This window comes from Choloepus didactylus, chromosome 15 (genome assembly GCF_015220235.1).
Source record: "Choloepus didactylus isolate mChoDid1 chromosome 15, mChoDid1.pri, whole genome shotgun sequence".
NCBI classification, from domain to species: Eukaryota; Metazoa; Chordata; class Mammalia; order Pilosa; family Megalonychidae; genus Choloepus; species Choloepus didactylus.
Window position 1 is genome coordinate 17090750 of NC_051321.1, and position 12545 is coordinate 17103294.

At 36.3% G+C, this 12545-nt stretch overlaps 1 protein-coding gene across 1 annotated transcript in view; it reads right to left on the reverse strand.

Moving 5' to 3' along the window:
• CCDC172 (coiled-coil domain containing 172) overlaps positions 1-12545 on the reverse strand; it is a 120938-nt gene that overhangs the window by 58510 nt on the left and 49883 nt on the right. The window lies entirely within an intron of this gene.

The following is a 12545-nucleotide window of genomic DNA, read 5'->3' on the forward strand; positions in this document are numbered from 1 at the left end:
TCAGATCTTTCTTCTTTACTAATAAGCATTTAAAGTTCTGTTCTGGTTTGCTAATGCTGCCATTATGCAAAATACCAGAAATGGATTGGCTTTCATAAATGGGATTTATTTGGTTACAAAGTTACAGTCCTAAGGCCATAAAAGTGTCCAAACTAAGGCATCAACAATAGGGTACATTCACTGAAGAACAGCAATGAAGTCCAGAAAGCCTCTGTCAGCTGGGAAGGCATGTGGCTGGCATCTGCTCTGGGTTCTGGTTTAAAAATGGCTTTCTCCCAAGACATTTCTCTCTAAGCATCTGGGACTGTTCTCTTAATTTCTCTCAGGCAAACTCTGGGCTAGCAAAAGTCTACTTTCAATGGCCATCTGCAAAATGACTCTCTCAGCTGCAGCACTGAGCTCCTTCTGTCTGAGATCTAATAGTCCAATAAACTAATCAAGACCCATGCTGAATGGGCAGGGCCACACCTCCATGGAAATAATCCAATCAGTTATCACCTACAGTTGGGTGGGTCACATCTCCATGGAAACAACTTAATCCAAAGGTTTTCAACCTAATCAAGACTAAATACATCTTCTCCCACAAGATTGCATTAAAGAACATGGCTTTTTCTGGGGAACATAATATATCCAAACTGGCACACACTCTAAGCACTGCTTTAGCTGCAGCCCACACATTTTGATACATGTGTTTGTACTATCACACAGTTCAACATATTTTCTTAATTCCTTTGTCATTTTATCTTTGATCCATGGATTATTTACAGTGTGTTGCTTAATTTCCAAATATTTGGGGTTTTCCTGGATATCTTATTCTCACTGATTTTTAATTTAATCTTTTATGGTCAGACAACATACTTTGTATGGTTTCAATCTTTTTAATTTATCGAAACTTGCTGTATGGCTCTGAATATAATCTATCTTGGTGAATGTAGCAGATGCATGGAAAAAGAATGTACATTCTGCAAATTCAATGTAATGTTCCATAATTATCATTAGGTCAGGATGGTTTCCTAGTGTTGTTCAGGTTCTCCATGATTTTACTGACTTTTTGCCTAATTGTTCAATGAAAGTTGTTAAAATATCCTATGATTTTGGTACTGTCTACCCATATATACATTATAAACCCCATAAGACAATTTAATTCTGTAGATGTTTGCTGCAGTTATTTTGGGGAATTGTTATTAGGCAAATACACATTGATGTTTGCTATGTCTTCCTGATGAATTGATCTTTTCTTCATTATGAAATGTCCCTCTTAATCTTTGTAATAGTCTCCAACTTTAACTAGATTATACTATATTTTAATATGGTCACTCCAGCCTTCTTACGGCATGGTATATCTTTTTTCATCCATTTATTTTCAATCTCTTTGTATCTTTAAATTGTGTCCCTTCTAGAGAGTATATAGTTGGTCTTGACTTTATATTCATTCTGACAAGCTCTGTCTTTTAATTGGAGTAATTAATCCATTAACATTTACTGTAATTTTTGATATGGATGGATTTAGGCCTACTATTTTATTAGTTGTTTTCTGTCTGCTATCTGCAGTTGTTTTTCTCTGTTCCTCCTTTCCCACTTTCTCTTGGATTATAAAAATATTTTTAAGATTACTCCTTAATTTACATATTGTTATTGCAGCTATGTGTCTTTACATGTTTTTCTTAGTGATTGTCCCAGGAAAAAAATAACCCTGTAAGGTCCCTGATCAAGATGGTGGAGTGGGACACTTCAGGGCTTCATATCCTGTAGAAGCTTTGAACAACCATCAAGAATTGGCAATAAATATATTTCTCAGGGCCCAAGAAAGTAGTTAAAGGATTGAAGTAACAGGGAAAGCACCATATCAAGAAGACTTCTTAAAAGCAGTAGGATCTCATGGTGCCCTGGCTGGTCCCTCCTCTAATATTCATCAGCTTGGTATGGAGCCGGGCCATGTTCCCAATGCAGATCCCAGAGGTTCCAGAGTGAGCAGAGGGGCCCCCATGCACATGCTGGGAACATGTATGTCTGGCCCAGTCTTTCTCATGGTAGCCTGAGGGACTTTCCCTCAGAGCTTGCCCTGCCTGTAGAAGGTAGCTCAGGGATTGCACCTACAGAACACTGTGGAAGAGCAGTCAAGTCATGCTGCCTGGGGCAAGGGACTGCTGGCTGTATGACACTGTGCAGTGCCCAAGACCCTGAGGAAACTGTTTCCTGGTGAAGAGGGGTCATTTGCAACTTTGTAAATGGGGGAATTCCTAGGATCATATGCATATTCCAGGGAAAATTCATGGTGGCTCCTACAATTTGGCCTAGAGCTATTTCATGCAATATGCAACCTACTGTATGGGTAAGCCCTAAAAGACAGCATTTACATAGGTCAACTGCAAAGACTGGAAAAGATATTTACCCCTTCCTCCCCCCACCCCTTTTTTAAAGCTCTTGGCATTCAAAAACACCTCAATCATAACACTAGCCAGATACAAGCTTAAGAACAGATGCCACAGAGTCTAAATTTCAGCAATAACAAAAAATATCAAAATGTTCAGGCTTCAACAAAAGGTTACAAAACATACAAAGAAACAGGAAGCAACGGTGCAGGCAAAGGAGAAGATTAAAGCATTAGAAACCATCAATGTGGATGATCAATCAGGGACATACCAAAGACTTTTAAAAATGGTTCTAAATATGCTCAAAGAGCTAAAGGAAAACATGGACAAAGAACTGAAGGAAATCAAGAAAACAAAAGATGACCACAAAGACATTATCAACCTCTTTCCATCAATAAAGAGGTGGAAATTATGAAAAAGAATAAACCAGAGCTCAAAACCACAGAAATTAAAAATTCCCTATAGAGGTTCAACAGCAGATTGGAGTTTGCAAACAAGTCAGAGAACTTGAAGATAAGGCAATTAAAATCATTCTGTCTGAGGCTCAGAAAGAAGAAAGAATGAATTAAAGTGAACAGAGACTGAGAAAACTGTGTGATACCATCAGATGTACCAATACAAACTTTGTGGGAGTCCCAGAAGGAAAAGAAAGAGAGAAAGGGGCAGAGAGAATATTCAAGGACATAATGGCTGAAAATTTCTCAAATTTAATGAAAGACATGAATATACAACTTCAAGTCACTCCATGAACTCCAAACAAAATAAACACAAATAGATCAATACCACAGCATATTATAATTAGACTGCTGAATGCCAAAGATAAAGAGAATTCTGGAGAGAAGCAACATGTCATTTACAAAGGAGCCTCAAAAAGACTAACTGCCAATTTATCATCAGAAACCATTCAGGAGAAAAGACAGTCAGATGACATATTTAATTGCTGAAAATAAAATATTGCCAACCAAGAATTCTATTTCCAGAAAAACTCTTTCAAAAATGAGGGAGAGATCAAGATATTCCCAGATAAACAAAAGCTGAGGGAGTTCATCATCACTTGACTGCTCCACAAGAGATGTTAAAGATTTCTGAAGATTGAAAGAAAAGGACAATAGATAATGGGTTGAAGTTGCATGAAGAAGTAAAGATCTCTCGTGAGGAAAATGACATGGGTAAATATAAATGCCAGTAGTATTGTATTGTATTTTTGGTTTGTAACCATACTTGTTACTTTCTACAGAACTTAAAAGACAAATACATAAAATGTAATGATAAATCATACACCATGACCAAGTGGGGTTCATTCCAAGCAGGCAAGGATGGTTCAACATAAGAAAATCAATCAATGTATTACAACACATTAACAAATTAAAAGAGAAAAATCAAATGATCATCTCAACTGATGCTGAAAAAGCATTTGACAAAATCCAACATCCCTTTTTGATAAACACACTTCAAAAGGTAAGAATTGAAGGAAACTTCCTCAATATGATAAAGAGCATATATGAAAAACCCACAGCCAGCATATTGCTCAATGGTGAGAGACTGAAAGCCTTCCCTCTAAGATCAGGAACAAGAAAGGATGCCCACTGTCACCACTGTTATTCAACATTGTGCTGGAAGTGCTAGCCAGGGCAATCCAGGAAGACAAAGAAATAAAAGGCATCCAAATTGGAAAGGAAGAAGTAAAACTGTCATTGTTTGCAGATGATATGATCTTATATCTGTAAAACCCTGAGAAATTGACTATACAGCTACTAGAGCTAATAAACAAATTTAGCAAGTAGCAGGATACAAGATTAATGCACATAAGTCAGTGATGTTTCTATATGCTAGAAATGAAAAAATTGAAGAGACACTGAAGAAAAAGATACCATTTTCAATAGCAACTAAAAAAATCAAGTACCTAGGAATAAACTTAACCAAAGATGTAAAAGACCCATACAAAGAAAACTACATAACTCTACTAAAAGAAATCAAAGAGGACCTTAAAAGATGGAAAAATATTCCATGTTCATGGATAGGAAGGCTAAATGTCATTAAGATGTCAATTCTACCCGAACTCATCTACAGATTCAATGCAATCCCAATCAAAATTCCAACAATCTACTTTGCAGACTTGTAAAAGCTAGTTATCAAATTTATTTGGAAAGGGAAGATGTCTCGAATTGCTAAAAACACTCTAAAAAAAGAAACACGAAGTGGGAGGACTTACACTACCTGACTTTGAAGCTTATTATAAAGCCACAGTTGTCAAAACAGCATAGTACTGGCACAAAGATAAGACATATTGATCAATGGAATCGAATTGAGAATTCGGAGATAGACCCCCAGATCTACAGCTGACTGATCTTTGATAAGGCCCCCAAAGCCACTGAACTGGGACATAACACTCTTTTCAACAATTGGGGCTGGGAGAGTTGGCTATCCATATCCAAAAAAATGAAAGAGGACCCCTATCTCATACCCTACATAAAAATTAACTCAAAGTGGATCAGCGATCTCAATATAAAAGACAGTACCATAAAACTCCCATAAAATAATGTAGGGAAACATCTTCAAGACTTTGTATTAGGGGGCCACTTCCTAGACCTTATACCCAAAGCACAAGCAACAAAAGAAAAAATTGTTTTCAATGTAAACATTGAAAAATGTAAAACAAATGGTTTATAATGTAGAATGTAGAGGAACTAGCGATCGAAAGCAATTAAGGAAGGGGGAATGATAACCTAATAAGAAGAGATAAGCTATCGTGGGTAAATTTAACGTTCTGGGAATGCCCAGGAATGGCTTTGGTCTGTTAATTTCTGATGGGTATGGTAGGAACAAGTTCACAAAAATGTTGCTATATTAGGTTATTTTCTTGGGGTAGAGTAGGAACATGTTGGAAGTAAAGTAGTTATCTTAGGTTAGTTATCTTTTTCTTACTCCCTTGTTACAGTCTGTTTGAAATGCTTTTTTTTAATTGTATGTTTTTTTTTTTTTAGTTTTTTTAATATACTTGATAAAAAAAAGAGTTAATTTAAAAAAAAATGAAAAAAATATGCAGATCCCCCTTGAGGAGCTGGTGGAGAATGCATAGGTGTTGGGCTTCCCCACCCCGATGGTCAGTGATGTGCTCACAGACATAGGGACTGGTGGTTTGATGGGCTGAGCCCTCTACCACAGGACTTGCCCTTGGGAAGACTGTTGCTACAAAGGAGAGGCTAGGCCTCCCTATAATTGTGCCTAAGAGCCTCCTCCCAAATGCCTCTTTGTTGCTCAGATGTGGCCCTCTCTCTCTAGCGAAGCCAACTTGAAAGGTGAAATCACTGCCCTCCCCTCTATGTGGGATCTGACACCCAGGGGAGTGGATCTCCCTGGCAACGAGGAATATGACTCCCGGTGAGGAATCTAGACCTGGCATTGTGGGATGGAGAACATCTTCTTGACCAAAAGGGGGATGTGAAAGGAAATGAAATAAGCTTCAGTGGCAGAGAGATTCCAAAAGGAGCCGAGAGGTCACTCTGGTGGGCACTCTTACACACAATATAGACAACACTTTTTAGGTTCTAATGAATTGGAATAGCTAGCAGTAAATACCTGAAACTATCAAACTACAACCAAGAACCCATGAATCTTGAAGATGATTGTATAAAAAAGTAGCTTAAGAGGGGTGACAATGTGATTGGGAAAGCCATATGGACCACACTCCCCTTTGTCTAGTTTATGGATGGATGAGTAAGAAAAATGGGGGAAGGAAAAAAAAAAGGCACCTAGTGTTCTTTTTTACTTTAATTGCTCTTTTTCACTTTAATTTTTATTCTTATTATTTTTGTGTGTATAGTAATGAAAATGTCAAAAATTAATTTTGGTGATGAATGCACAACTATATAATGTTCTGTTAACAATTGAATGTATGCTTTGTTTTGTACAACTGCATGGTATGTGAATATATCTCAACAGAAATGAATTAAAAAAAAAGAATTGTATCAAGACTGTAAAAAGAACAAAATAAACCATCCAACAGAAAAATCAGCAAAAAATGTGAACTGGAAAAAATTTTGGCTAATAAATACATGAAGAGAAATTAAGACTCAACTGTGATAGCAAAATAAATTTCCAAACCACAGGGAGATGCCATTTCACACTTCACATTCATTTGATGGGCAAACATTCAGACGTCCAACAACCCAAGTGTTGGAGAGGATGTGGCTAAGACTATCTCTTATTCACTACTGCTATATAAATTAGTATAACCACTTAAGAAAACAGCTTGGCATTATTTTGTGATGTTGCACTTTAACAATTCTATAGTTAGATATTTACCAAAGAGAAACTCTTAAATGTCTACTGCAGGAGATATTATAATCAAGTCCATAGCAACACTGTAATAGCAAAACTGTGAAAACAACCTAAATGCTCTTTGACAGAGAATAGATAAATATATTGCGGTATATAACAATGTAACATCATATAGCAATTAAAATAAGCTATAGCTACACAAAAACATGAATGAAATTTTCTAACTTTAGATGTATGCTTAGCTTATTAATTTTCAGTACTAGTCTTATTTAATGTATGCATTTAAGTCTATGTATTTCCTATTACATACTTTTTTTGTTGTATCTCACACATTTTAGTATTCAATACTTTTGTTACTACTCAAAATATTTTTTTAATTTTTATATTTCTTTTTTAGGTAATGGGATATTTAGAAGTATATATCTTAATTTCCAAATACAGTTGTTTTTAATACTTTTTAAAAATTGATTTTAGCTTAATTGCAAATAACATAGTCTGCAGGATGTGTCTTACATTTCATATATGGTCAATTTCTGCAAATGTACAATGTGTTCTTGAAAAGAATGTATATTCTGCAGTTTTTTTGGTACAGTATCCAATATGAGGCTCTTAGGTCAATTTTGTCAATTATTCTGTTGAAATTATCTTTATCTTTAGTTTTTTTTTTGTCTACTTATTCTTTCATAAACTAAGAAAATTTATTAAAATCTCCCACTATGTTTAAAAAAATGTAATGATAAATCAATTGTTTGAGGCTCAGAGTTTATTAATATAATTTATAATTTTGACAAGAAGTATATCAAGGTGGGGAGGTGGATGTATAAAGGAACACAGTTTGTGTATACTATTAAAGCTAAGTTGGTATCTAAGCAAACAAGACAGTTATAGATTTAGGACATTACATTTAAGCCCCATGGTAACTGCAAAGAAAATAATCAGAATATGTAAGCTCATAGAGACAGAAATTTGAGTATAGGCTGCCAGGGGCAGGAGGGGTGCAGGGAGAACAGGGAATTAATGCATAATGGATGTAGGGTTTCTGTTTGGGGAGACAAAAAAGTTTTAATGGAAGTAATGGAAAGTGGTGAGAGTACCACAATATTGCAAATGTGATGAATCCCATTGAATGGTCTGCTTGGGAGTGGTTGAGATGGGAAAAATTTATATTGTATTTGGTTCCCAGAATTTTTTAAAAAAAAACAGCAACTAAAGAGACAATGACAATTAAATTCAATACATGATCCTGGATGAGATCTAGTAAGGGAGGAGAAAAGGCTCAGAGGGACATATGAAAAAATTGGAATATAAACTACACACTTTACGTCAAGGTTATATGTCTTGAACTTGATTACTGCACTTAAGGTAATTACATAGGTGAATATCCTATTTCTTATGAAATGTACACAGCAATATTAAGTGTTCAAGAAGCATGATGTTTACAACCTACACTCAAGTGTTCAGAAAATGGATTGATAATAGATGGACAGCAGATAGATATAGCAAATGTGGCAAAAAGTTTAAATTGGTGTATCTGGTTATCTAGGGGATAAAGGTATGTTGTAGTTCTCTGTATGGGGTTTGCATTATTTTTGTAACTTTCCTGTATGTTTGAAAATATTTCAAAATAAAAACGTAAAAAATAAAATAAATAGAAAAATACCTGTGTTAGCCATTCTTCAAGATCGCCAGCAATCAGGACTCCCACTAGGAAAAAATGGCATTCTTAGGAAATCATAGTCTAAAGATGAAGCCAAGTATTTAAATGTAAACCCTTCCATTATGACCTTGGGAAGATCCAAGGTGGTGTTTCAGAGAACCATTCAGTGAAACTATAGGGCTACTAAATAGCTTAAGGGCATTTTTTCTCAGCCGTTTCAGCAGAAGCTGAAGTTGTACGGAGATTTATAGGTGCGGTTTTGTCTATTGGAATGAAACTCAATAAGATTCACACAAGACCCTCAAAGTTTTTCAAAGAAGTGTATTGGAAGAAACGGTGAGCTTAGTCTGAAAGGTAGAAACCGTTAAAAATAAAAAGGGAACGCTGGATAACCAAACTTCTACAGGCAGGGAACAGACTGAAAAAAACTAGCAGCTGCAAACACATGTAAAAAGCAAGAAAGACTTCTTCATGTAAAAGCAAGAAAGACACAGAGATTGGAAGCAAGAGCATAAAGGGTAGAGCCAAGAGTCATGGAGAATCATTCCCAGGCAGGAGGAGGACTGAATCTCAATTAAGGAATTTCCATTTGTCTGGCTGAATTTCAGACGTGTTATGAACCAATGACTCTTGTGTTACTCCTGTTTTGCGTGTTCATGAACAGAGGTGACTATAGTGATTATACTATGCCTGTATCACCACAGTATATCGGATGTGTGAGGGGAATGTAACTAGTTTCTTTAGGTTGAGGTCTTCAGATTAATTGGAAATATACTCAAGGAGTATGTAAGGAACTACAGCTAAGGAGCCTCATCTGTAACTCCCACAGCCCTGATTGTGCAGAACTTCTTCCTCTGAACCTGTGACAAGAAAAATGAGCTTTCTATCAGAGTTTCAGCAACCCCTACACAGCCAGGCCTGTGGCTTCATCAGCCCTCAGGGCAAAGTCAGTCTCTCTCTCTCTCTCTCTCTCTCTCTCTCACACACACACACACACACACACACACACACAGAAGAATTTTCTCCACTTTAGTCTCTTGCTCCACATATAACTCCTCCCCGAAACCAGGTTGCCTTTGATCATTCTACAGAGCTTTTGGGTAATTGTTCGTTTTGTTTTTATATTTGGTCCCTAGTTTAAAGCTATTATTTGTAGGTGGATCTGTTTGTTAGGGACTCTCTTCTCCAAATCAGAAACAGAACACCCATCCATGACTTTTTAAGGAAGTTAGTTTCAGAGTACCGCCTATGATAAATACTTTGTATTCTACACTTTTGTTTATTAAATAAGGGAACACATCAAAATCACCTAGAGGACTTTAAAAAGGAAAAGAGAAAAAAATTTTTTTCTCTGTTCCTCATCCACAGATATTCTGATTCAATAGGTCTGGGATGAGACTCAAATATTTAATCTTTTTTAAAAGCTTCCAGATTATTATGTGAACCCCTGGTGAAGAACTTTTGTCCTACATTCTCTTCTCAAAGTAATTTATCTCTGTGAACCTCAAGTCCTTTACGTATAAAATGAGACTAATTAAAAACTATAATCTCCATATTTATTAAGGATTTGATCATATACCCAGCAGCATCGTAAGAGTCTAAATATTATTTCATTGATTCTCTCAACAACCTTGTAAGGTCATTATCATTATCCTCCATTTTTACAGATAAGGCAACTGAGGCAAAGAAGAGTTAAGCAGTTAGCCCAAACTCACACAGCTATTAAGCAGTAAAGTCGAGATTTAAATTCAGTCAGCCTGACTTCAGCACTTGTAATATTTAGGATGGTGGTTGTTATATGGTACAAACCTAATAATTACCACCCACAATAATAATAGCAATTGTTATATGGAAAGCCCAACAATAAATTATTCATAAAGATAGCCTCAGGTAATAAAAAAGTTAAATATGTTTATTATTCTTCATTTAATAAAGGTATAAAGGAACAGTACATTTCAGAAAGGCTTCCCTTTAAAACTCAGTTCCCCGTGACTCTCAGGGGTAAGTCTGGTCCTGACAACATGGGAAATGACTCCCAGGGATGAGCCTGGCCCTGGCATCATGGAATTGGATAACCAAAAGGAGGAAAAGAAATAAACAGACTTTCAATGGCTAAGAGATTTCAAATCAAGTTGAGAGGTCATTCTGGAGGCTACTCTTATGCAAATTTCAGCCAGAGATTACAAACCGCCACAATATGCAAACCCCAACCAACAGTATTCCTGAAAACCTAAAGAACCTTGGGCGCTATAAAAATATTACTTAGTAAGTTTGTTTCTCAGAGACTTAAAGCCTCCAGATTGTTCCTATGCCAGATAAGTTCTGAAACCCAGAAGCACCAGTCTCTCCAAGAAAGAACAACGACCAGTTTCATCCCTCTGATCCATAATGTTGATGCCCCTTTCCAGCACAGAGCAATCAGAAGAGTCATCGCCCAGATATCCCTCAAGACTGAGGGAAAATTATCAAATGAGAAGGAAGATTGTAACCAAGAAGTTAGGATTTAAGGACTGATGATGATTACTGAATTATTACATAGATATTCCTTTTTACTTTCTGATATGTTAATAGTAGACAGAGGGAAATATCTGAAATCTGAACTGTAATCCAGCGGCCTTGATCTCTGATAATGATTGTATAGCCTTTATCTTGTGCCCTTGCGATTATAAAAACCTTGTGACTAACCTTCACTTGTACCCATTTATACAGTTTTTCTACTTTGGAGTCTTATGTTCACTAAAAACAGCCCCTAAGGTTTATTAATGAAGGGTCTTGGGTCAGCCCAGAACTAACCCACCCCAAGTCCAAGGTTATCTTGACAACCGAGGCCGGATCTAACCAAAATGAGCCTGCCTGACATGCGCAGTAGCTTAAACTTTAACCTACAAGTCACCTATACCTCATTATCATACTAAAAATCAGGCCCAGCATCATATTAAGCCTACCATTTCTTACATATGTTCTGTGACTAATCACATAATCAATCTGCGCATACTCAACAATTAGATCACTTATAATTACATCATCTGGGGCCACTATACTCATCATCCTAAAACCTGCCCATCTTTGGACGCTATAAAACTATCAGAATTTCTGCTGTTTGGGGAGACAGATCTTGGACCCATAAGCCATCTGTTCTCCTGCTCCGTGACTAGCAATAAATCTCTTTCTCTCTTTGAAAAAAAAAAAACAAACAAAAAAAGCAAACTCAGTTCCCATTTAGTATCATTTATATTTGCATTCTCTATTTCCTCAACCTGCGCTCACTCCTCAATCCATTATTTTCAATTTTCTCCCACTCTTCTCCATGATAATACTCTCAAAATTCATTCATCCATTTGAAGAAAACCTTTTTTGCTCTTTGTTTCCAAAATATTACTCTCTTGTAGTTCTCCTCTTTGCCCTCTTTGACTACTCTGTCATTCTTTTTTTCTTCCTTTTATTAACTGCTGTGTTTTTCAGGTTTCTTTCATTGGTCTTTGGTCTTCAATATTCCCTTTACATGTTCCTTCTCAATGATGTCACCAACAGCTCAGGATTCACTTATCCTCCCAAACCTAATTTTCTATCTCTGATCTTTCTCCTCAACTTCACAACCAAATTTCCACCTGCTACCTGGGCATCTCACCTCTATATCCCATAGACATCACCAATTAAAAGTACCTTAAAAGAAATTCAATCATTTTGTCCAGAAAAGGTTATAATTCACACAGACCTTCCCCACTAATACTCTTCCTTCTGATATTATCATTATGCAAAACCTCTTAAGTTTGAAAACTGAGATTTAACCTTCTTGTCCTATTTTTGTCCACATCTAATCAGTCACAAAATCCTGTCACTCTTTCTAAACATCTCTTGAATTCATCCCCTCTTCTCTTAGGCAGTGCTTTAGTTCTTACCATAGACTATAATAACCTGTAGAATAGTGTTCCTGAAATGAAAATCTCTCCACCCTTCTGTGAAACTCTATTTATTAGTTTATACTGGATTGATGGTAAAACAAGGATTACAACACCAGTCCTAGCCCCTATTTTAAGCTTCCATCACATTTACTGTAAATATCTGTTTAAATATTTGCTTCCTCCACTTTTTGGGTTATATCCCCAGGATGGAAAACTGTGCTTATTACATAACAGATAGTAAACAGATATTGTTTTTTGAAAGAATGACCAAATACTCTTGTCCCATTTACTTCTAAAGAGTTTAAGACTGCTCACAATAGAAGATAAATAGCC